Genomic DNA, 27,528 nt, shown 5'->3' with positions numbered 1-27,528 from the left:
GCCTTTCAGGGAATATGTTACCCTAAATAGGCGGGATTTAAGGTAAAGTAGCTTCCTATGACTCTAACAAAATTTGAATTCTTACTCCCACAAATTTTAGATGTCTACAAATGCCTCCTACTTCAACGCTTGTCGAAGTATCTTGAAATACGAATAGATCTTCCATTTTTATGCGGCGGCTATAGATTTGCAGATCTGATTATGAGAGGAGATGAATGACAGATTTGGTCCCATTGGGTGAGTCAATTTATTTCCGAACATAATTTATTTCATGGAAAGTAAATTTCAACCACAAATAAAAATATGAAGAAACAACAATTTTATTGATAAACGAGGTGGTTACAAATCTGTTCTTCCTTTGATTCTTCTCTCGATTTTCTCCGTAATTCGAAGGCCGTTAATGGCGTATTTCTCGAACATAGGATGATTATCCCATGATTTTGTGGGATATTGGAGATCCATTGGAGATCCTAAGCTTTTTACTAATACCCATCAGTTTATGGGATATTCAAGATGCCTGTTTCAGGGAATATGTTACCCTTTAAATAGGCGAGATTTAGGGTAAAGTAGACTTCTAGAACTTTACCAGAATTTGGATTCTTCTTGAAGAGTCCTAAAAATTTTAGATGTCTACACTCGTTCATTCTAGAAGATAATAGATAATAGAAGTAATTTTACTATATCATTCTTTGAATATAAAATTTAATATTTTAAAAAATGTATTAGATAATTAATATAGAGTATTTATTATCAAAGGATAAATGGGTACAAATGGGTAAATTATCCATTGATCTTTTAAACTGGATAAGTATTATTATACATCTATTTTTAGTAACATGAATATATAAAGATGGACAAAGGATGTATATAAAGTAATAGCAGTAGTCAAACTTAGAGTTTAGTTTTAAAACATGTTTAAAAATGGAGTAGTCCGGTGTAATAAAACTCCTGCTATGTGCATAGTCCGGAGAAGGGTCCACCACAACGTTGTATTGTACTTAATCTTATGTTGTATTTCTTCCAAAGGTTATTTCCAAGGTTTGAATCCTCCCGCCATGCGCATGGTTCGAGGAAAGACCCCACCACAAGGGTGTAGGTTCGGGATTTGTACGCAGTTTTACCTTGTATTTGTGTCAGAGGTTGTTTCCAAAGCTTGAATCCTCCTGCCATGCACATGAATCGAGGAATGCCCACCATGAGGATGTAGGTCTAGCGAAGGGCCCCACTGCAAGGATGTACTTGTATGCAGTCTTACCTTGCATTTCTGGCAGAGGTTGTTTTCAAGGCTTGAATCCTCTCGCCATGTGTATGGTTCGAGGAAGGGCACACCACAAGAGTGTAGGTCCGGGGAAGGGCTACACCACAAGGGTGTATTTTTACGTAGTCTTACCTTATATTTCTGCCAGAGATTGTTTCCGAGGCTTGAACCGTCCTGTCATGCGCATGGTCCGAGAAAGGGCCCCACCATTAGGGTGTACTGTACACAGTATTACCTTGTATTTCTGACAGAAGTTGTTTCAAAAGCTTGACCCCGTAACCGCCGGGTCACATAGCAACAACTTTACTAGTTACTCTAAGGCTTTCCTTTAGTTTCAAAACATGTTAGTTTAGTAAAATACAACTCTAATTAAATTTTTTTAGGGGGGTGTCAAGTCAACATGCGGAACGTTGGAGTAATAAGCTAATATAAAACCCCCCAGATTGATCACTCAGAAAAAGAGAATACAGAATTGAAAAAAGGAGAAGCAAAATGGAGAAGATAGAGCACAAAATGGTAGTTGCGAATGGCATAAATATGCATGTAGCAGAATTAAGCGAAGGTCCAACAATCCTCTTCATACATGGTTTCCCTGAGCTCTGGTATTGTTTTCTTGAATCTTGACTTTTGTAAATCCCAATTATGTTACATTTTCTACTAGAAGTTTTAGGAAAAGTGTCTGGTAGTAACTGGTAAAGTTGTTTTCATGTGATCAGGAGGTCACGTGTACAAGCTGTGGGAACAACCTCTTGCAGAAATGCAAAATAAGGCTGCGTGTAATAGACACTTGTGGTCTAGCCTTTTTCGGGACCCCTCACGAAGCGGGAGCTTTACTGTTCCGACCTACCTTTTTTTAAGTAGGTTTGAGTAACCTACATTGTAGGTTTAAGAAAGAAAACATTCTCATGTTTATTTGAAACATGTGTTGACATTTGTATAAGGAGATTGCAATAGAGGATTCTTATTTGGTCATACTACAGTTATTCTCATTCATAGTAGAAAATTTGATAGCTGAGGGTCCATCATAAACAATTTCTCTATGTCTACGAGGTAGAGGTATGGTTTGCGTACACTTTACCCTACCTAGACTTCCATTTGTGGGATTATAGTGGGTATATTGTTGTTGTTATATAGTACAAAACTCTCTCTTCTTTTTTCCCGGGGACTTGGCTTGTCCAAGCCTCGTTAATCCTTGTGTTAGTTCTTCTTCTCTATTTGTTTGATTGTGCTATTCTTATACTTAAATAACCACCATTTTTCTGCTTTTGACTCGAGGACTAGACTTGGTTGAGCCTCGTTAAATCCTTGTATTAGTTTTTTTGAGTTAATGGCCAAAAGCACATTTGAACTATCGCTTTTTCGCTAGTTCTCAGTAAAAAGTGGGACAACTGATAGTTGAGGTGTGAAACTCATGAAAAAGTGATGAGTCAAATGTGGTTTTGACCATTATCTCTATTTGCTTTGATTGTGTGACTATGTGCTAGTTAACCCCTGATCTTCCGCAATAGGTACTCATGGCGCCAGCAAATCGTCTACTTAGCCGAACATGGCTACCGAGCCGTGGCGCCTGACTTAAGGGGTTATGGAGATACTACAGGTGGACCTTTTAACGAAGTTTCAAAGTTCACCATCTTTCACCTTGTGGGTGATCTTGTAGCACTGCTTGAAGCCACAGCTCCAAACGAAGATAACGTGTTTGTTGTTGCTCATGACTGGGGTGCCATAATTGCTTGGCATTTATGCCTTTTTAGGCCAGACGAAATTAAGGCGTTGGTGAATTTGAGTGTCCATTTTTTACAAAGGAACCTACACATGAATTTGGTGGAGGGGTTTAAGACTTTATCTGGGGAAGATCATTATATCCCGAGATTTCAGGTTCTCGTTATTCTTGTCTGTGCTTTTTAATTTGTCAATTATGTTTGATAGGTATTTACAAGTTTAATGCAGCACGGTGCATTAAACGCTCCTTGCACACGGTATTCAGGTTGTGGCGGAGGTAGGATTTTCACCAAGAGGTTCATCATATACCTGTTCTTTATTACTAGTCATTTGATTTAATGGTTTAGAATGCACATTGTGTTCTTTATTACTACTAATTTTGCTTTTTCGGTCACACGACAATAACTCTTATTGATGCAAACAATACTCCGGGGAAGGGCCGCACCTCAAGTTGTCTCTGTGTGACCTATAGGTCACTGGTTCGAGCCATGAAAACAGCCACTAATGCTTGTGTTATGATAGTCGTAACAAATTCACTGTGATATACATGTACTTAATAGCCTATCTTGCTTTTAGATATCTTTCAAATTAAACATCAAAATAGAAATAAACAAAATTATGTTGGTGATATCGAGTCCTTGTAAAATGTATAAACAAAAGATTACGCCCAGGTAAAGCAAATTCAAAGCAGATGATCTGAAAGACAAAAGTAGGTCGAGGAAATACTTCATTGATATGTTTGGAACAACAAACTAACCGTAAAATAAACTCCATCTTAGTCTACCCAACTTTGATTTTGACTTGGAAGAGTACGTTTTTGCTTTTGTTGTTGAAAAGTCAAGACTCATTTGGGGTCCGCCCCTGGTTTTGTCATTTAGCGGTAAAAACTGGAGTTTGCTTCTCTCTCCAGGGATCTAATGGTCGTAGACCACCTTGTTTGTAAGGCCTTAGGTTTCCCGACATTAAATTTTGATTGGTAATTTAGCAGCAGGAAGTTCAGTATGGTTTTACCCTGCAGGTACCAGGCAAAATTGAAGCTGAATTTGCTCCATATGATGCTAAGGCTCTTCATAAGAAACTTTTGACATACCGCGATCCTGCACCAGTTTATTTTCCTAAAGGCAAAGGCCTTGACGCTATCCCTGATGCGCCGGCTGCCCTTGCATCTTGGCTATCTGAGGAAGAGTTGGATTAGTATGCTAGCAAGTTTGAGAAGACTGGTTTCACTGGTCCAGTCAACAATTACCGAGCTCTTCCTTTGTAAGCATTCCTCGCCTTCTGTGATATTGAAACTTTGGCTAAATAGACTATAAAAAAAATACCTTAGTTTGTCTAAGAAGACAAATTACTTGGACCTTATTAGAATGAAACAAAACTCAAAGGAGCGGAATCGATGTTGTGGAGCCCCACAGAACCTAACTAATTCGTAATCGATGCGTAGTTAATTGATCGATATAAATTATCATGCTCTCTAGGAACTCTAGAAAACTGTGAAGTTCAAGTTTCCAGGACACTATCGTATTCTATGTTGCTTAGACTCTTCAAAACTGTTGCCACACTTGTGTCGGATCCTCCAAAATAACTGTTTTTAGAGGATCTGACGCATGCAGAAGCATTTCTAAAGAGTCCTAGCAACATAGATGTTGGGTTCAATGTGTGTGTGAATGGAAAATGGAGGAAAAAAATAGTGGGGGAAATAGAGTAACCAAAATGAAAAGTGTACTCTTATATTGGAAAGTTCACTAATAGAACTAGTAAATGTTTTTAATGAGGAACACTAACTCCACATGGATAGTGAGTGATACGGGAATTCCTTGCTCGTGACATTTCATAGGAAGTCAAGTGCGTGAGTTGCAATGACCAAGCCTTGTTTAGATCCTTGGCCGTGTGTGAGGCCCTTGTGAGCCCATCTAAGGTCCTATACTTATTAAAGTGTGAAGAGGCCCACCAAAACACCCCAAGCCCACCCACTTAATGTCAAGGGTATTTTGGTCTTTTGTCTCTCCTTTGTAATTGACTATATAAGTCATTTATTACGGCTAGTTTTTTAGTTAGTTCATTCATGATATTTTTGAGAACACAAGACTTGTAATATTTTAAACTTCTCTCTTCTATTGGAAAAGCTCAAAACCAAAATTCCCAAGTGGAGTGACACTTGGGTTATATCTTGGCTAGAAACTAGGTTCTTGAGGTCATTGAGTTCCTCTTGGTCCAAGTAAGAACTTAGTGTTAATATTCTTTAGTCTTAGGGTCCTTTCATGTAGTTAGGGTTCTTAAATTCTTGAATATTGTATGTCAAGTTACTATCTTTCACTTTGTGATCTTGTTGTTTGTGTGGTAATATAGTGAAGCCGTGTGGGGCCATTTTTGATTCACTATAGTTGCTGCCACTTTGTTGCTCTTGTTATTGTTATTGTAATCTTGTAATCTCTATCATCTTGTCATTTTTTTGTAAACCTTGAAGTCTAGTGAAGCGTTGAAGTCTAGTGAAGCCGTGAGTGGCCTATTTCGATTCACTAGCATTGTTGTTGTTCATCTTGTTACTCTTGTGTTGGCTTGACTCTCTTGATACACACTCATTTTTGTATCATTTGGTATCAAATCTTGTGGTTGATTTTGTTCCAACAAAATCAGTCATGGGCTTGGTAGTTAAGAAAATACAAAAATAAAATAAAATTCCTGAAATCTGAAAAATTTCAGAAAAAAAGAGAAATCTGTCCATCTTGTTCTTGGCCGAGAAAATTGTGTTGTGTTGTTCTCTTGGTCAAAATTTGGTAGTTAGATTTACAAAAATTTTGTTTGTCTAGTTTGTTTCTTGTGTTGGTTTCTTTAGTTTGTTTCTTTTGTTGGTTTCTTTCTCATCAACACACAAGGTGTCTAGATCTAAAGTTGAGCTTAATGATAAGTGACTTGTTGTTGTTCATGAAGTTGGCCGTGTGTTGTGGCTTGTGTTTGGACGTTAAAGTTGCCATTGTTGGTGTGTTGTTTTTGTGTTCTTGAAGGTGTTGTTGTTGTGTTCATCTTGATCTTCTCTTCAACTCATGTCTTAAACACTAAAAAGAGTAAAATAGATCCAAAAAAAGTCGAAGGATAAAGTGTAAAGTTGTCTGTGAGAAGACTTGAGCACATCACTTCCATGTCTTGACATCTACTTTTCAACAACTTTTACCACCTTTTAAGGGACCTTGTTTTGCGAGATTGGTACAAGTCAAGTCTTGCCATTTGAGATTGGACTTAAAGAAGTTACAAGACTTTACTTTCCCTCCAAAAGCAAAGTCATCCATTATAAAAATTGTGAAGATTAAGGCTTCAAGTTGATGAACAAAATGTATGGACCATGACCAATACCATGCTGCCACATCACCTTAATCACTGTTCACGTCATTAATTAAGCTCAATTTGGATATTCCAATTTCTAATTATTGATTCTTAGTTTCTTCTAATTGACTTGAGAACTCATTAGCAAGCTAGTACATTCCTACTAGGTTGTCAGTTCGTCCTTTGAAGCCTTGTATTCGTGTCATCATTTGTTTGTGTGCTTTTGTCGTTTGAATACGTTGGTAAATCCTTGAAAATAGTCCGATGGAAATTCTTTGAGTTTCAAAAAAGAATCCATTCCGGACAAGAGCATACTCATACCTTAAGGAATCATAGGTTACTAGCCAATCTACAACACTTGTAGATCTTGAGTGTGAGTGAACCAAGAGAGTATGAGTGAGGAGAGGGGTTTTAAACTAACATGTTTGTTTCTTTTTTAGGTGATACCTTGAAAATGGAGGGAACCACGTCTCAAACCATGGATTCTAATGAAATGGAAAATATGAGGGTCACTCTTGAGGCAATGACCCGAACTCTTGAAAGGTTGAGTACGAAAGTGGGAGCCATCAGGGGAGAAGTGATGACTATTAGTGGGAGGTTAGAACAAGTGGAGAGTCAAAGTTACTCTCACATACTAATCCTCGACATGTTCGTCAAGTGAACATGATATAAATTCCTCTGCCACCGTTACTCCCGAAACATGGCCACAATTGCCAAATCCTTCACTAGCTCCACTAAATGCCGCAAGCCAAACCACTCATAACCCCCTAAACCGAGACTCCAATAGACCAACCCATTCCCAAACTCCTCAAGTTCCATAAGAGGGACTTGGGCATCCAATACCTCCACTAAATCCAAACCCACCCTTCCAAGCCCCACTAAACCAAAGATCACCACCTTCACAAAATCCAATCCCTCCAAATCGAGTTCCAAATGTCCAAAACAATCCCGTCCACTTTGAGAAATATGGTAGAGAGGATTATGAACGGTATAGAGCCTTTGATGATTCTTAAATAAGAGAGGAGGAGATAAGAGGGGGGCGTATGGATCCAAAAATATACCGAGGGTATGGAGAAAGGGGAAATCGATACCAAGAGAGAGACGTAGGCATCAATACCATCAAATTAAGCCTACATATCATTAAGGGTGATAGTGACCCCAAGGTATATCTTGCTTAGGAGTCAGTTTCTGATAAAGTGTTTCAGGTGAATGATATCTCGGAAGAGAAGAAGAGTTGTTATGCCATAGCTCATTTTGAAGGCTATGCTAACACTTGGTGGGAATACTTCAAGTGGCTCGGCAACAATTTGGTAGAGGGGCAACCACCACAATGGTTTTGGTTGAGGTACCTAATAAGGTAATGTTATCTTCCCAAAAGCCATCATCATGAGTTGCTTGCTAGATTGTACAACTTGCGGCAAGCAAATCGAAGTGTTATGGTATATTACGATAAGTTTCAACAACTCATGTTGAAACTTGATCATCGTGGGGAACAAATTAGTCATGACATCATTCGGTTCAAGTCTGGGTTGAACAAAGAGGTCTCCACTCATTTGACAATTCACAAGTTTGATATTGTCGAAGGTATTTTCCAAGCGGATCTTGAGATTGAAAGGGAACTTAAAGAGAGGTCTTCATTTAAATCAAAGTGAAAATCAACCTTGGGTTGGTCGAAGGGCAAGGATATGGTTCAATCCTTTTTGGGTTGGCGCAAAAACAAGGACCAACCCGCCACACTAGGCTGCCCGAGCCCAAAACAGTCCACAAAATCCCTGCGAGGCAAGAAGTTCACAAGTATCCTAATCCTAAAGGGTTCCAATTCTTTAAGTGCCAAGGTTGGGGACATAAAGCCAATGAATTCCCTAACCGAAGCAATGTAATCCTAACAGAAGGTAGATTGTATTTCCTTGGTGAAGAAGTGAATATTGAGGGTGATGAGAGTGAGGCCGAGACTCAAGATGGAGAGACGGCCGAGAGAGAGCCACATGATAATGATGATGATTGTAAGGATGCTTATCCACAAGAAGGGGAGTGCGTGGTTCCAAACTTTGTAGTGAGGCGTGCCATGATTAGTAAGGCGATAGATGATCCTAGACAATGGGAGAATCTATTCCATACTAAATTCCTTGTGAAGGAAAGTGTGTGCACTATGGTGATAAATAGTGGAATTTGTACGAATGTGGTTAGTGTTGCAATGGTGAACTTCTTGAAATTGCCGACTACACCTCACACTAGTCCTTACAAGTTGCAATGGTTGAATGAATGCGGTGAGTTAAAGGTCACAAGGCAATATGTGATATGTTTTAAGGAAGCCAACTACCATGACGAGGTGCTTTGGGACGTGATACCAATGCAAGCCTGTCACTTGTTGTTAGGAATACCTTGGCAATACAATAGGTTGACCAAACATGATGGAAGGTCCAATCGGTATACACTTGAGAAGAATGGATGAAAGGTCGCTCTTCATCCATTATTGCCTTCACAAGCGAATGAATTATACCAAAAGATGTGGTAATTAAGGAAAAAGGGAAAGAAGGCCGGGAGTGAGAAAAAAAGGGGAATCCAAGAGTGAGGGGGTAGGGGAATGTAATGCCCGTGTCTTTTCTTAGCGTAAAATCATCTCAAGGATGTTAGAACTTGCTTTGAAATGCAACTCCATTTTTGTACACGTGGTATTATTTTTGAGATTTTCACTTTCTATTATGTGGGGAAATTGAATAAGCTTTCCATTGATACCAATTTCATCAAAATACGGTGTCAAATGAGGAAGTTATGTCCACAATACAGAAGGTAGCAAAATTACCCAGGTGAAATGGTGCAGGCCGACGGACCATCGGACAAGCAACGGACTATCGACCACGACCGTTGCATCGAGGTAGTGAGCTTTCTCTCTGGATTAGTACGATGATGAGGTCCGGCATACCATCAACCCAGCGACGGATCGTCGCACCACGCTATCACATTGAGGCAGTGAGTCAGTTCTCTGGAAGAGTACGACGGTGAGGTCCACCGTCGACCCAGCGACGGACCGTCGCACCCCACCATCGCACGAAGGTAGTTGGTCCCAATTTCGGTCCCGTTCGACGGAAGGGTCCGACGGACCATCGATCAAGCGACGGACCATCGCATCCCACCATTGCATAAAACATTCAGCTATTTTCAGTCGTTTAACAGGGGTATTTTGGTTATTTACCATCCGTCTATATATACCTTATTATATCCGAACTCAGCTCTTTGTTCATCATCATTTCAACAACAAAACTAGGGTTTTTCTCTCTAAATTAATCCCAAGAACAACATCAAAATCTTCTCCAAGAATTAAGAGATTCAAATCCCTCAAGTTCAAGAACATCAAGAAACTCAATCCAGGTATGCATAGTGTTCATTAATGGACTCCTTTCATCCATGAAGTCCAAGAATCTCTTTTCTAAATTCAAGTTATGAATTTTCTTGTGAATTTCATGATTGGGCTGCTTTTTTTCATGTTGATAATGAGTAAATGGATCTTATTCCATGTTTGGGTATTAAACTCTATACGGGTTGATTAATATAGATATGGATTCATCCAAACCTATGATTAAGCCCTTGAATGATGAAATTAGAATTGAACCATGGTGTTTAATTATTGTATAATGTTGTCTACATATTCCATGCCCACCATGTATTTGATTAAATGGCTAGATGAAGGAAAATGCCCAATTAGCATGATATCATGAAATCCCCATGTATGTACAAGTTTATGCCTATCACATGTTTGATGAAATGCTTCAATAAATGAATTATGGTGATTACTATAAATTCAAGTAAGTTAAGCTTGTCAGTTTCCTTCCATCGAGTCATGGGGTACTTGTACCCGAAACACTAGCTGTGTGCCTAGAACCATGTCATGTTTTCATGATACTCTCAGTCAAGATATTATCCTTAGACTTTAGATAGTCTTATAACTCAGGAAATCTCCATGATCTCATGAACTCAGTCAGTTTTCATATATCAATAGTATTCCGTCAGTCAACGGAATTCAGTAACTCAGTCCATGTTCAGTTCAGTAAATCGTGTTTAGTGTCTATTCAGATAGAAGTAGAAATTAGCACCGGGTGAACCCAAGGATGGGAACTCACTTGTTATATGAGGGTGTGATTATTTAAAGCAATCCTTGCATTCTAGAACTATGTAGCCAGCATAGGTTGAGATATCATATCCTGCTATATAAGGTTAGATGAGGTGGATTAATCTGTTGTATGAGGGTTCCCACCGTTCTCACTAGAGTTAGGGTTATTCACATGTTGTCCTTACCAGTGGTGCGGTATTGATGCTTTTCCAATCAGGGCATAGATTGGACCCACGTTCAGCTATTATAGTGCATATGGGTCATGTCGATTTGATAACTACTTCTCATAGTTTCAGTATCAGTCTTAGTTAAAGAACTTAGATAATTCTTCAAATTTTAGGACTGTCAGATACAGTCAACTCAGATACAGTGTAGAACTCAGATAGTTCCATCAGATTTAGGACTGTCAGATACAGTCACTCATATTATCAGTTATCAAATTATATCAGTTATCAGTATGTCATGTTATCAATATTCAGAATCAAAAATTTTGTATTCACGATATTAGTGTCAGTTATTATGTATCATGCATGTATTCTCACACTCATGATAGTAAGTTAGTTATTATTATTGTTTATGCATATGAATCCCATGCATTCATCCTACCTCACATGCATACCAGTACATTCAAAGTAATGACACATTCGTGCTATAGTGTCTTATACCATAGGTTTGGAGACACGAGCTCCAGAGCAGAAGTAGATTCCAGTCTAAACAGTCAGAATTAGAAGTGAGTCCTCATCTTTCGAGGATATAATTATTTATTTATTATCTCATTGATTAGTTTATTATTTGGAGTTAGTTGGGGACATGTCCCATCAACTCCTTACTCAGACAACTCAGTTAGTTAGAGGCTTTCTAGACTACCATGTTTCAGACCAATATTTTTAGTTGTTTTGGGTATTTCATACCCCTTCTCAGATGTTATATTTTTACTTCAAATATGTGAACCTTATGGACCTTCAGTTCATATTTCTACATTATTCAGTATTTTATACAGTATACAGGTACATATATCAGTCATGGGTTAGCTTGTGGTTCTTCGGGGTCATGAGCACCATGTAATGTTCTGGGTACCAGATTAGAGGTGTTATAAACTTAGTATCAGAGCCAGGTTCAATAGAGTCCTAGGAAGTCTGAAAGCCACATCTAGTAGAGTCTTGTACATGAGTGTGTTGCGCACCACATTTATGTGTAGGAGGCTATAAGATGTTTAGGCATAGTTTCCTATTTTTAGTATTCATGTCATGCCAGTGAGCATAATCTTAAGTCAATCTCTCTGTATAATCTGCTTCTTCTCTTTATTTTAGAATATGCCTCCCTAGAGAAGAAATCAGTCAGCCCCTCAGCCCGAAGAACCTTTGGGCGATCATTTTCTCATGCAAAGTTCAGGACCACATTTACTACTCTTGTTCAATCGGTTGTTGCTCAGAATGAATGACCAACTGTCATTCCGGCCAACCCAGTGGCCAATTCAGCTGCAACTAGGATTTGGGACTTCACCCTAATGAATCCTCCAACTTTTCTCGAGTCTAAGATAATGAGGACCCTCAGGAATTCCTAGATTAGGTGTAGAAGGTGATAGACATTATGGGGTGGACTCTTGTTGAGAGTGATGAGCTAGCTGCATGTCAATTACAGGATGTTGCTCACACTTGGTTTAATTAGTAGAAGTTAGAAAGGGTAGATGATGTAGAGTAAGTTGATTGGGAGGAGCTTGCTTCAACATTCCTTGATAGATTCTTTCCCCTAGATCTTAGAGAAGCCAAGGTGCTAGAATTCATCAATATCAGGCACGAAAACATGACGGTGAAAGAGTAATCTCTTAAGTTTACTTAATTAGACAGATATGTCCCTCATATAGTTACAGACAACAGGGCTAGGATGAGTAAGTTCATCTCAGGGGTGAATGATAGTGTGGTTAATGAGTGTAGATCTGCCATGTTGAATAGTGACAGGACCTTAGCCAGACTTATAACCCATGCTCAGGAGATAGAGGAGCAAAAGATTAAGATGAGGGAGAAGCAGAATAAGAGAGAAAAGACAGGTAGTTTTAACTTTTCTCTGCGTAAATCAGAGGATGAAACCGTTCTCAGTTCATCCTAAGTCATCAGTACCAACTCCTTCTTCAGCCAGTGCTCCAGTTCTTAAGTTCAGAGAGGGTAACAAAAATAGAGTGCCGAGCTCTAAGTCTCAAGGCAGTGTTAGCAGTGCTCGCACCTATCCTCTTTGTTAGAATTGTGGTAAGCACCATCAGGGTATTTGTAGAGCGGGTAGTGGTATCTATTTCGAATGTGGCTATCCAGGCCAAAGAGTTAGATACTGTCCTCATCCAGGTCCTTAGGGTCAGCAGAATCATCCGCAGCTCAGTCCGGTCACTCAAATCAATAGAGTGACACCTCCAGTGCTACTAATGGGCCATGCCCAAATCATTTTTATACTCTCCAGTCCCGACAGGATCAGGAAAATTCTCTTGATGTGGTTACTGGTACGTTACAGATTTTTCATGTGCATGTTTACGCTTTTGCTAGATCTTGGTGCATCCTTATCTTTTGTTACTCCTTATATAGCAGTTGATTTTGGAATCAGTCCCGTAATTCTAGCAGAGCCCTTTTCAGTTTCTACCCAGTGGGTAAAACCATCATAGCCCAGCGGGTATATAGGAACTTCCCAGTTATGATATTTTAGAAAGTCACTTCAGCAGACTTAGTCGAATTAGAGATGACTGATTTTGATGTCATTCTTGGCATGGATTGTCTTTATTCCTGCTATGCCATATTCGACTTCAGAAATAGAATAGTGCAGTTTATATTTCTGAATGAACCCATCCTAGAGTGGAAGGGTAGTGTATCTGCTTTCAGAGATCAGCTTATTTCCTACCTTCGAGCAAGGAAAATGATATCTAAGGGATGTGTCGATCATCTTGTATGAGTTAAGGACTATTGATACAAAACTCCCAATCTTGAATCAGTCCCAGTTGTAAATGAAAATTCAGATGTCTTTCCCAAAGATCTTCCAAGAATTTCTCCCGAAAGGGAAATAGACTTCGGCATTGATCTTCTTCCAGATACTCAGCCTATCTCTATTTCGCCATCAGAATGGCACCATTAGAACTTAGAGAATTAAAAGGAAAGTTGAAGGATATCTTAGATAAGGGATTCATCAGACCCAGCATTTCCCCGTGGGGTGCACTAGTCTTATTCGTGCACAAGAAAGACGGTTCTCTGAGAATGTGCATTGATTACCGTCATCTTAATAAGGTCACGATCAAGAAAAAGTATCCTCTTCCCAGAATCGATGAGTTGTTTGACCAACTTTAGGGTGCTAGTTATTTCTCTCAGATAGACCTCAGATTCGGCTATCATCAGCTCAGAGTTATAGAATATGACAAGGACTCTTGTTACAGAACTCCCAATCTTGAATCAGTCCCAGTTGTAAATGAAAATTCAGATGTCTTTCCCAAAGATCTTCCAAGAATTCCTCCCGAAAGGGAAATAGACTTCGGCATTGATCTTCTTCCAGATACTCAGCCTATCTCTATTTCGCCATCAGAATGGCACCATTAGAACTTAGAGAATTAAAAGGAAAGTTGAAGGATATCTTAGATAAGGGATTCATCAGACCCAGCATTTCCCCGTGGGGTGCACTAGTCTTATTCGTGCACAAGAAAGACGGTTCTCTGAGAATGTGCATTGATTACCGTCAGCTTAATAAGGTCACGATCAAGAACAAGTATCCTCTTCCCAGAATCGATGAGTTGTTTGACCAACTTCAGGGTGCTAGTTATTTCTCTCAGATAGACCTCAGATTCGGTTATCATCAGCTCAGAGTTATAGAATATGACATTACGAAAACAACTTTTCGTACACGATATGGTCACTTCAAATTTATAGTCATGTCATTTGGTCTTACCAATGCCCCAGTTGCTTTCATGGACATGATGAACCGCGTTTTCAAGTAGTACTTGGGCATGTTTGTCATAGTCTTCATAGATGATATTCTGGTCTATTCCCGCAGTGAGCGTGATCATACAAACCATCTCAGAACAATACTTTAGACTCTCAGAGATCATCAACTATTCACCAAATTTAGTAAGTGCAAATTTTGGCTAAGGTAAGTAACATTCCTTGGTCATATAATTTTTGGTGATGGCATTAGAGTAGATCCTCAAAAGACCTAAGTAGTAAGCAACTGGCCTCGCCTTATCTCTCTATTAGATATCAGGAGTTTCTTAGGTTTGGCTGGCTATTACAGATGGTTTGTTAGGATTTTCTTTTATTGCATCCCCTATGTCTAGATTGACTCAGAATAAAGTCAAGTTTCAGTGGTCAGATCCTTACGACGAGAGTTTTTAGGAGATGAAGACTCAACTCACCTCAAATCTAGTCCTAGCTCTTCTAGATGGTTTAGATGGGTTTGTAGTGTATTGTGATACATCTAGAGTAGCTTTGGGTTGTGTCCTCATGCATCATGGTAAGGTCATAGCCTACGTCTCCAGACAGTTAAAGTTCCATGAGAAGAATTATCCTACCCATGATCTTGAGCTAGCAGCCGTAGTTTTTGCCTTGAAGATTTGGAGGCATTACCTATACAGTGTTCATGTAGATGTCTTCACAGATCATAAGTCTTCAGTATGTCTTCTCTCAGGAAGAACTTAATCTTCATAAGAGAAGGTGGTTAGAGCTCTTGAAAGATTATAACATGAGTGTCCTTTATCATTCGGGCAAGGCCAACGTAGTGGCCAACGCTCTCAACAGACTATCTATGGGTAGTGTTTCTCATGTTGCAGACAATAAGAACAATTTAGCTCAGGAAGTCCATCAGCTTCCCAGACTAGGCGTTCTCTTAGTTGATTCTTCAGAGGGTGATGTATGGGTTCAGAATCATCTCTAGTTTTTGAGGTAAAAGAAAAGCAAGATAGAGATCCCAGCCTAGTCAATTTGAAAAAGTCAGTACAGAATCAGAAAATAAAGGTTTTCTCCCAAGGGGAAGATGGTGTTCTTCGTTGTCAAGGTCGCCTCTGTTTTCTAGGTGTAGATGACTTAAGGCAGCAAATTCTTGCAGAAGTGCATGGTGCGTGCTACTCTATTCATCCAGGGGCTACTAAGATGTACCGCAACTTACGGGAGATCTATTAGTGGAGTGGGATGAAGAGTAATGTTGTAGAGTTTGTGGCTAAGTGCTCTACATATCAGTAGGTTAAGATAGAGTATCAGAAGCCTAGTGGTCCTATGCAGGAGTTCATTATTCCTACTTGGAAGTAGGAAGAAGTGAACATGGACTTTGTGATGGGTTTGCCTCGAAAGAGTTATCAGTATGATTGAGTTTGGGTCATCGTAGATAGAATGACTAAATCAGCCTATTTCTTTCCAGTTCATACGTCTTATTCAGCTGAGGATTATGCCAAACTCTACATCATATGTAGAGTTAGTCAGATTGCATAATATTTTGTTGTTTATTATCTTAGATAGAGATACCCAGTTCAATTCTCCCTTCTAGAAAGTATTCCAAAAGGGTCTTAGTACCCAAGTTCATCTCAGTACAGCCTTTCATCCTTAGACAGATGGTCAAGAAGAAAGGACCATTTAGTCTTTAGAAGATATTCTAAGGGCATGTGCAATTGATTTCAAGGGTAGTTGGGATGATCATTTGCCTTTGATTGAGTTTGCATACAATAACAACTATCATTCCAGTATTCGGATGGCTCCATTTGAAGCTCTTTATGGTAGTAGATGTAGATCTCCAATTGGTTAATTCAAAGTTAGTGAGGCCTCAGTCATAGGGCTTGACTTGGTATTTGACACCTTAGAAAAAGTCCAGTTGATTTGAAAGACTCCGGGCTACTCAGAGGGAACAAAAGTCATATGCAGATGTTCGTAGAAAGGATCTTGAGTTTGAGATTGGTGATCATGTCTATCTAAAAATTTCTCCCATGAAGGGAGTGAAGAGATTCGGCAATAAAGGAAAGCTCAGTCCCCGATATGTCGATCCCTTCAAGATTCTCAGTCTCTTTGGTAAGAAAGCTTATGAGATCGAATTGCCTTCAGATCTAGACTTAGTTCATCAAGTCTTCCATGTCTCTTTTCTCAAGAAGTGCATAGGTGACCCAACAGTTGTAGTCCCTATTCAGATCATTGATTTTTATAATAGCCTATCTTACGAAGAGATCCCAGTTAAATTCCTATACTATTAGAGTCGTAGATTGAGGAGCAAAGAAGTCCCTCTAGTCAAAGTTCTATGGTAAAATCAGTCCGTCGAGGGAGCTATTTGGGAATCAGAAATAGACATGCATACTAAGTATCCTCACCTCTTCCTCGCCAACTCAGATCAAACTCAAGGTAACAGTTCTCCTTAAGCTTACTCAGTTTCATGTTCAGTGTTCATCACAAACTTGGTATGATGTACCATTGCATATTCATTCATACATTCAAGTGTCAGTAAAGTTATATAATTATGCATCAAACATACATTATCATTGTTAGAAAATGTAGTTCCTCGGAACACTCAGTTATGTATTCACGAATCAGTTACGCATGCATCAGATAAACATGTTCAGTAGGTTATGTTCAGCTTGTCAGTCATGTCAGGTCATGCGATCATGTTCCAGTTATTCATGTTTAGTTCATGTTCAACTTATCTTTTTCCCTTTCAGTAAATTTGATTTGAGGATGAATGTTCTCAAGGGGGAGATATTGTAATACCCATGTCTTTTCTTAGCTTGAAATCATCTCAAGGATGTTAGAACTTGCTTTGAAATGTACATCCATTTTGTACACTTGGTATTTTTTTGAGATTTTTACTTTCTATCACGTGAGAAATTGAATAAGATTTTCATCGATATCAATTTCATCAAAATCTGGTGTCAGATAAGGAATTATGTCCAAAATACAGAAAGTAGAAAAACCACCCAGGTGCGACGGTACAGGCCAATGGACCATCGGACAAGCGAGGGACCATCGACCATGACTGTTGAATTGAGTTAGTGAGCCTGATCTCTGGATTAGTATGACGATGAGGTTCGATGGACCTTCAACCCAGCGATGGACCATCGTATTGAGGCAGTGAGTCAATTCTCTGGAAGAGTACGACATCGAGGTCCGATGGACTGTCGACCCAGCAACGGACTATCGCACCCCACCATCGCACCAAGGCAGTAGGTCCCAGTTTTGGTTCCGTTCGATAGAGAGGTATGACGTACCATAGATCAATTGACGGATCGTCGCACCCCATCGTCGCATAAAATATTCAGCTATTTTCAGTCATTTTAGCAGGGGTATTTTGATCATTTACCACCCGCCTATATATACCCTATTATATTCGACCTCAGCTCTTTGTTTATCATTATTTCAACTATAAAAACTAGAGTTTTTCTCTCTAGATTAATTGCAAGAACAACATCAAAATCTTCTCTAAGAACTAAGAGATTCAAATCCCTCAAGTTCAAGAACATCAAGAACCTCAATATAGGTATGCATAGTGTTCATTTATGGACTCCTTTCGTCCATGAAGTCCAAGAATCTCTTTTCTAAATTCAAGTTATGGATTTTCTTGTGAATTTCATGATTGGATTGATTTTGTTCATGTTGATAATGAGTAAATGGATCTTATTCCATGTTTAGGTAATAAACTCGATGTGGGTTGATTAATATAGATATGGATTCATGGAAACCTATGATTAAACCCTTAAATGATGAAATTAGAATTGAACCATGATGTTTAATTGTTGTATAATGTTGTCTACATATTATATGCCTACCATGTGTTAGATGAAGGAAAATGCCCAATTAGCATGATATCATGAATCCCTATGTATGTACTGTAGACACCTAATTTTGTCTGTCCGAAAATTTAATTTTATCTATTTATAGCTTACTCTACCACGCACCCTCAACCATGTAATTGTCCCTCCATAAAATAACAAAATAACAAACCCCTAACAAACCCAATCCCTAATTATTCTTGTGGTAACTAATTAACAACCCTACCTATTAAATTAGGACACCTCACCCAATACTACCCCACCCCTATCAACCTCACCACCCCACTCCCCCTACCCCTACCCCACTCACGTGTCTCCCTACCCCTTTACATCTTTTTAGTTTTCCTAACTAACACAGATAGGAACAAAAAAGAAAAAGATTCCCGCACACCTAATTTTGGGTCCATTCACTGGAAAGAAATAGAATTCCACCATGATACATACTCACGGGTCCCTCTAGCATATAGGGAACATGTATCATCATACATAGGGAGGAGACATTTTTTTAGTTTTCCAGGGAATAACCACACAGAGGACCTCACCAGAAAATCTTTTCTTCTCCACAAAATGACGCGCACACACACTACTCACAAGACACACATCCAAGGATAGAGAAATAAAGAGAAAATGAGAAAAAGAAAATAGATCAAAGAGACGTGAGAAAGCCAAGAGAAAGAGAAATCGCGTGAGAGAGTTGAAATCGGTGAAAATAAGGGGACCCTATCAGTTGGATTGAGGTTTCCGGCGGACTTGTCGACTTGAATCAGTCATATCTCACCAGAAACGACCATTTCCGGCCATTGTTGTCGAGACCCGACCAGAAAAACTCCAAACCCATCAGAAAAATCAAGAAAAATAACCTATCGTTCTATTTCTTTGACAAAACAATGGTGGGTTTGGGTTGTAATTCTTTGATTCAAGATGGTTCGTGGTTGAGGTTTGATTCGAGGTTCATCGGCGCGGAGTTTATCGGATTTAATCGAAATAATACATCGAATTGAGAAAGCTTTAAATCGAGGTCCAATTCTACTCTTTCCCTCTTTTTATCTCATTGTTTATTATATTTAGTGTATTGGATTGATTATCATGTGTTGCTTGATCTTTGTTGATGATGAATAGTGATTTGTTTTGATTTGTGGTTGGTTCCCTTGATTATAGATTGTAAGGTGAAATGATATCTCATTTGAGAATTAAAATTAATTTGGGGGGGGGGGGGGGTGAAAATTGAAAACTTGACATAATTGGTGAAATTTGGTTAGTTTGATTCATTGGTTGTTTGACTTGAAATGAACGTTAATTGAACTTGGTAGTATCATGATACGTCGATTGGTTTAAGCAAACATAGGTTGGGTAGGCAAAGTTTAGAATTTGTGGCTTTGATTGAATGTTTAAAATTCCGTGGAATGTTTGAAATTTTATTGAATAGTTTTATTTTCCACACTAAAAATGTATTCATTTGGCTGGGGAATGCCTCGAGGGATTTGTATTGATTTATCCGGGGAATGCCCCGAAGTATCTTGTACTTGGAGGACGTTCGTGATGAAGGCCCGAGGCATCGGGTGAGGCATTGAAGCTTAGTCTAGGATTAGTTTAGAATAGGATTTACATTTTCGTATTTTTCTATTTTGGGACTGTATAACTCGGACTAGACACTATATTTTTGATTCATTTTGTTTTGTTTGTTTTTTTGATTGTTTTATGTGTTTTTGTGTGGTTTGTACATCGTAGTTCCAAATTATCCAATTCACTCTACCAAGCAACCATGGTCGAACCGCTGGATCGAGGGGTGCCTAACACCTTCCCCTTGATCAACAGAATTCCTTAACCGTAATCTCTATTCGCAAACCAGTTTAAAGAGTCAAAATCATTTTGAAAAGGATTTCCAAAGGTAACTTGGTACACCGGATTATACCAAGTGACGACTCTGAGTTTTTGAATAAAAATGTAAATAGTCCTTTCTAAAACAAATTTTCAATCTTTTTTTCACTTTAATAATATAAAACCCTTTTGACCCTTAAATATAATCGTTTTGGTGGTAAAAAAGGGGTGTAACACGTATAAGTTTATGCCAATTACATGTTTGATGAAATTCTTCATTAAATGTATTATGGTGATTACTATGAATTCAAGTTTCATGCTTGTCAGTTTCCTTCCATCGAGTCCTGGGGGTACTTATACCCAAAAAATTAGCTGTGTGCCTAGATCCATGTCATGTTTTCACGATACTCTCAGTCAAGCTATGATCCTTAGACTTTAGACAGTCTTACGACTCAGGAAATCTCCATGATCTCATAAACTCAGTCAGTTGTCATATATCAGTAGTATTCCGTCAGTCAACAAAATTCAGTAACTCAGTCCATGTTTAGTTCAGTAAATCGTGTTCAGTGTTTGTTCAGATGGGAGTAGAAATTATCACCGAGAAGGATGGGAACTCACCTATTATATGATGGTGTGATTCTTTGAGTCAATCCTTGCGTTCCAGAACTATGTAGCCAACAGGTTGACATATCATATCCTATTATATGAGGGTAGATGAGGTGGTTTAACCTTTTATATGAGGGTTCTCACCATTCTCAGTAGACTTATCTATTATACGAGGGTTACTCATATGTTGACCTTACCAGTGGTGCAGTATTGACACCCTTCCAATCAGGGCATAAATTAGACCCTATTTCAGCTATTATAGCGCATATGGGTCATGTCAGTTAGATAACTACTTCCCACAGTTTCAGTATTAGTCTCAATAAAAGAACTCAAATAGTTCTTCAAATTTCAGGACTGTCAGATACAGTCAACTCAGATATAGTGCGGAACTCTGATAGTTCCATTAGATTTAGGACTTTTAGATACAGTCACTCCTGTTACCGGTTATCAGATTATATTAGTTATCAATATGTCATGCTATCAATATTCAAAATCAGAAATCATGTATTCCCGGTGTTAGTGTCAGTTATTATTATTTTTCATGCATATGAATCCCATACATTTATCCTCTCTTTCATGCATAACAGTATATTCAAAGTACTAACGTATTCGCACTATGGTGTCTTATACCATAGGTTCGGAGACACGAGCTCCAAAGCAGCAGTAGATTCCAGTCTCAGCAGTCAGAGTTAGGGTGAGTCCTCATCTTTTAAGGATAGGATTACTTATTTATTATCTCATTGGTTAGTTTATTAGTTGGAGTTAGTTGGGTACATATCCCATCAACTCCTTACTCTGACAGCTCAGTCAGTTAGAGGCTTTCTAGACTATAATGTTTTACACTTCAGTATTTTCAGTTGTTTTGGGTATTTCATACCTCTTCTCAAAAGATATGTTTTTACTTCAGATATGTGAACCTTATGGCCTTTCAGTTCATGTTTCTGTATTATTCAGTATTTTATGCAGTATACAGGTACAGATATCAGTCATGGGTTAGTTGTGGTCCTTCGGAGTCATGAGCCCCGTCTATAGTCTGGGTACCAGATTTGAGGTGTTACAGGGAAGCTGATGGGGGGGGGGGGGATAAATTCTAAGAGGCACGGGAGCATGGTGATAATGCCTAGGAGGAGGAACTATTTGTGGATCATGACAAGGAAACTTTGATGCTCCTCTTGGCTCATTGTTTTAATACCAACCCCACTAACAATTCCATTTCTTCTCCTATTCTCATGTTTTGCAGGATTACAAGGATGTCTTCCCAATGGAATTGCCAAAAGGATTGCCTCCACTTCAGGGCATTGAGGACCAAATTGATTTTGTGTCAGGCTCACAATTTCCCAACATACCGGCTTGTAGAAGCAACCCGATGGATACCAAGGAATTGCAATACCAAGTTGAGGAACTTCTCAACAAAGGGTACATAAAGGAGAGTATGATCCCTTTTGCGGTTTCGATGCTACTAGTTCCTAAGAAAGATGGTACTTTGCGTATGTGCGTTGATTGCCGAGCCATCAATAAGAAAATGGTAAAATATCATCACCCTATTCCTAGGCTAGATGGTATGCTTTATGAATTGAGTGGTTCGTGTTTGTTTTTTGATTTGAGAGCCTATCACCAAATCCGTATGCAACCGGGTGATGAATGGAAAACCGACTTCAAGGCCAAATTCGGTCTCTATGAATGGATGGTTATGCTATTTGGCCTAAAAAATGCTCCAAGTACTTTCATGAGGCTAATGAATCATGTGATGAAGCCATTTATTAGAAAGTTTGTTGTTGTTTACTTTGATGATGTGTTGGTGTACAGTAAGTCCATAGATGAGCATGTAAAACATTTATAATGTGTGTTTGATATCCTCCGAATGGAGAAGTTATATGCTAATCTAGAAAAGTGTTCTTTTGGTGTACATGAAGTTGTATTTCTTGGGTTTGGAGTGAGCTCAAAAGGGGTCCAAGTGGATGAATCTAAGATTGACACCATTAAAAATTGGCCAACTCCCAAAACCGTAGGTGAAGTGAGAAGCTTCCACGGGTTGGCTAGTTTTTATAGACGTTTTGTCAAAGGATTTAACGCCATTACCGCCCAATTAACCAAAGTGATTAAAAAGGATCGGTCTTTCAAGCGGGGAGATGAGCAAGCAAAGGCCTTCGAGGACTTGAAAGCTATGCTCATCTCAGCCCCTTTGCTACAATTATCGAATTTTGACAAGACTTTCGAGGTCAAATAAAATGCTGGCAAAGTCGGCATAGGCGCGGTTTTAATGTAAGAATTGAAGCCTATTTCCTACTTTAGCGAAAAGCTCAAAGGAGAAGCTCTAAACTACTTTACATACAATTTAGAGTTGTATGCCTTGATTAGAGCCTTGGCCACTTGGCAACATCATTTTTGGACTAAAGAATTCGTGATCTGAATGGATCATGAATCGTTGAAGCATCTACGGGCACAAGACAAGCTTAACTGGTGGCATGCCAAATGGATTGAATTTCTTGAAACATTCCCTTATGTTATTCATTACAAGAAGGGTAAAGACAATGTAGTTGCTGATGCTTTATCTCGAAGACATATACTTGTGTTTATTTTATCATCTAAGTTGATGGGGTTTTAAAGACTCAAGTATTTATATCCCGAGGACCCTCTCTTTGCTCCTATTTATAGGGAAAGTGAAGAGTTGTATATGGATAGGTATATTACGAATAGGGGTTCCCATCCCTATAACAAATTTAATGGATAGTGTTTAAGGGTAGATGATTGTGTGTTCTCTCAAGTTCTCAAAGAGAATTATATATGAGGGAAGCAGACAATGGCGGTCTAATGGGCCATTTTGGGGTTGAGAAGACCCTCAGAATTTTGGAAAAAAATGTTATTAGCCTAGAATGCACAAGGATGTGGCCCGAATTTGCGGCCAATGTGTTGAGTGCAAACAAGCCAAGTCACGGCTCTAGCCCCACAGGTTGTACACCCTATTGTCCACCCCTTTGAGTCCTTGTCTTGACATATCAATGAACTTTGTGTTGGGATTGCCGAGAACTAGAAGGGGGCGGGATAGTATTTTTGTCGTGGTGGATCTGTTTTCCAAGATGGCTCACTTTATTCCTTGTTTTAAATGTGATGATGTGCCTAGTGTAGCCTCTTTGTTTGTTGATAATGTTGTAAAACTTCATGGTGTTCTGAGGACCATGGTGAGTGATAGGGATTCTAAATTTCAAAGCCACTTTTAGAAGTCCATGTGGGGTAGGCTCGATACTAAGTTATTGTTTTCAACCTCATACCACCCACAAACCGTGGCCAAACGAAAGTAGTAAATAGGACCTTAGGGTCTACGCTACGGTCCATGGTTAAGGGAAAAATGACTTCTTGGGAGAAGCACTTATAGTTGATTGAGTTTGCTTATAATCGTGTTAGACACTGAAGCACGGGGATGACACCCTTTGGGTGTGTATATGGCATCAACCCCCTCACCCCTTTGGATTTAACCCCTTTGCCAAGTGATCTTGTGATAATCTTAGATGGAAGCAAATGGGCTGAGGCCATGAAGAAGCTACATGAGAAGGTAAGGTTACGGTTAGAGAAGGAAAAATAAAAAGTTGCAAGGAGAACCAACAAATGAATAAGAAAGCTCATTCTTAAACCAGGAGATTGGGTGTGGGTGCACCTAAGGAGGGATAGATTCCATCTAAAAGGAATGCGAAGTTGATGCCGTAGGATGATGCCCGTTCCAAGTATTAGAAAGGATCAACGACAACGCCTACAAGATTGATCTACCCCCAAAATATCAAGTGCACAACACTTTTAACGTGTGTGACCTCTCTTGGATAGAAATAGTGGAGGATGACAATGATCCGAATTTGAGGACAAATTCTCTTCAAGATGGAGAGGATGATACATGAATTCCTAGCTCGAGACCTTTCACACGAAGTCAAGCGCGTGAGTTGCAACGACTCCAAGCCTTGTTCACATTCTTGGCCGTGTGTGAGGCCCTTGTGAGCATATCTAAGTGCCTATACTTATTAAAGTATGAAGAGGCCCAACAAAACACCCCAAACCCACCCGCTTAATGTCAAGGGTATTTTGGTATTTTGTCCTTCCTTTGTAATTGACTATATAAGCTATTTATTAGGGCTAGTCTTTTAGTTAGTTCATTCATGATATTTTTTAGAAAACAAGACTTGTAATATTTTGAATTTCTCTCTTCCATTGGATAAGCTTAAAACTGAAATTCCCAAGTGGAGTGACACTTGGGTTGTATCTTTGCTAGACGTTAGGATCTTAAGGTCTTTGAGTTCCTCTTAGTCCAAGTAAGAACTTGGTGTTAATATTCTTTTGTCTTAGGGTCCTTTCATGTTGTTAGGGTTCTTAGATTCTTGAATATTGTATGTCATGTTACTATCTTTCACTTTGTAATCTTGTTGTTTGCGTGGTAACATAGTGAAGCTGTGTGAGGCCATTTTCGATTCACTATAGTTTCTTCCACTTTGTTGCTCTTGTTATTGTTATTATAATCTTGTAATCTCTATCATCTTGTCATTTTTTATAAACCTTGAAGTCTAGTGAAACCGTGAGTGGCCTATTTTGATTCACTAGCATTGTTGTTGTTCATCTTGTTACTCTTGTGTTTGATTGACTCACTTGATACACACTTATTTTTGTATCAGTGAGGAAAGAACAAGGTGGTGCCTCATGCTGCCGTCATATCGCTCGCTCAGCTTTGGATTTGTCAAATGATCGAAATAAAGTAACCCAAATGGAAAGTGTACTCTTATATTGGAAAGTTCACTAATTCTCCCACATTGGTAGGAGAAGGGAACTTGTAAGTGTTTATAAGAGGAACACTAACTCCACATGGATAGTAAGGCAAGAAAAAGGTGGTTCCTCACACCATCGTCGTCGTTCGCTTGGCTTCAGCTTCCTCGATGAGATCTATCTTTTTAGACTAATTTTATTTGAAACTTATTTTACAAGTGAAACACATACGCAATGCATCTCGAACGGATGCAAACCTTTGAGGTAAAGGGCATACTATTTTGTGCTGTTGGGCAATCTGTACGCACTTTGATGACCTGCGGGTGCAGGTGCAGCACTGATGCTCACTGGAATCTGAACAATGTCACCTGCGACTGCAGTTTGGGTGCAAGTCCAGCACAGACTGGGCGCAGGTGATGTGACTGTACTGAATAGGTGCATTTCTGTTGAGCCAATGCATCTTTTCTAAAAGAACACATTAAAGGCTATAAATACCTGATATATTCCTCGTGTATAGACATGAATTTTGACAGTAAAAACACTCTTCTTCTATACAAAACCTCTGTGTGATCATTCAGCTGTTGAGTGAGTTTGACGAATCCAACAATTTGAGGTATCACTATTGTTCGGATTCACAACCATTTTATCTTTGGAGAAAAATTCCATAACCTCAGGTACAATGAGGGGAAATATTCCTTAAGGACACTCCGTGAAGTCGAGGGACTTGGCTTTACATTTCTATTTCATCTCATTTCTGAAAAATAACAAACTTCTTGGATAGACTATGTTAATCTTTTGTTGAAGGTGTGAATGAACTTCATAAGTGTTATTGTCTTAGACTTGAACTTGTGTTGAAGTTGTTGATGCCTATATACAGATTCTTGTACCCAAAAATATTAAAAATAACAATCTTAATGAATAATTTTTCGGAATTTGTATTGCTTGATTTCTGGAGATTAAAGCTTTAAGTTTTCTACTCTGTTTGAACTTAACTAGTGATTTCAAGACATAAAATCTTCATCACAAGTTATAGATCACTCGGTTGGCGAATGGAAGTCATAAAAACTTCATCGTTAAACTAGAAACAAGAGGTGTTTAAAGTTGCTGCAACTTTTTAATAAGTATTTCGATATACAAAAGGTACTGTCTTGTTGTGATAGGAAAATGACTAACGATAGACATGTGCAAGATGTTGCAATGACTGTGGGGGCAACTAGTATTGCCACAACAAGTCGCACGAATGCTTCGACAGTAATGGCACCAGCGAAGAAACCTGAAAAGTTTGTGGGTATTGACTTCAAGAAGTGGCAGCAGAAAATGTTCTTTTACCTCACAACTCTTTGTCATCAAAAGTTCACATTTGAGAAAGCTCCGAAGGTGCCCAAGGGAACCACTGAACAAGAGCGATTTGTGATTGTGGAGGCTTGGAAACACTCAGATTTCCTTTGAAGGAACTACATATTGAGTGGTATCCAAGATGATCTCTACAATATGTATAGTGGAACAAAGACGCAAAAGAGTTATGGGGAGCGCTAGAACGAATGTACAAGACTGAGAATACTGGAACTAAAAAGTTCTTTGTTGCAAGATTCCTAGAGTATAAAATGATAGACAACAAGTTTATTGTTTTTCAAGTGCAGGAACTGCAAGTGATCATCCATGATTTCCTTATGGAAGGTTTGATTTTGAGAAATACCTTTGTTGAATAGTTGAAAAATGTTCTTAGTATTCACATAAACTTTATTGTAGGTTTGATAGTGAATGAAGCATTTCAAGTAGCAACAATAGTAGTGAAGCTACCACCTATGTGGAAGGACTTCAAGAACTATTTGAAACACAAACATAAGGAGATGTTAGTCGAAGATATGATTCTACGACTATGCATTGAAGAAGATAATAAGACTATGGAAAGAAGGTCAAGAGGAAATTCTGCAATGAATGGATCAAACATTGTAAAAGAAAACCAAAATAAATTTAAAAATCAAAAGAAAGCTGGAAATGAAACCAATCAACCTAAGACGAAGTTCAAGGGAAAGTACTTCAATTCTAGAAAGATTGGCCACAAATCAACAGATTGTCGAGCACCTAAGAAAGGCAAGAAAAAGGACCAAGCAAATTTGGCTGAGTCCAAGAAAAATGGATGATCTGTGTGCTATGTTTTACGAATGCAACTTGGTGGGAATTCCTCGCAAATAGTGGATG

General features: G+C 38.9%; 1 pseudogene; it reads left to right on the top strand.

Annotated features, from left to right (window-relative positions):
* Positions 1-1,750: 1,750 nt before the first annotated feature.
* On the top strand, positions 1,751-26,775 carry LOC107876472 (annotated as a pseudogene).
* Positions 26,776-27,528: the final 753 nt, after the last annotated feature.

The sequence above is a fragment of the Capsicum annuum genome, chromosome 5 (genome assembly GCF_002878395.1).
Source record: "Capsicum annuum cultivar UCD-10X-F1 chromosome 5, UCD10Xv1.1, whole genome shotgun sequence".
Classification (NCBI taxonomy): Eukaryota; Viridiplantae; Streptophyta; class Magnoliopsida; order Solanales; family Solanaceae; genus Capsicum; species Capsicum annuum.
The sequence above is the reverse complement of the archived record's forward strand: the minus strand, read 5'-3'. Positions and strand labels throughout refer to the sequence as shown.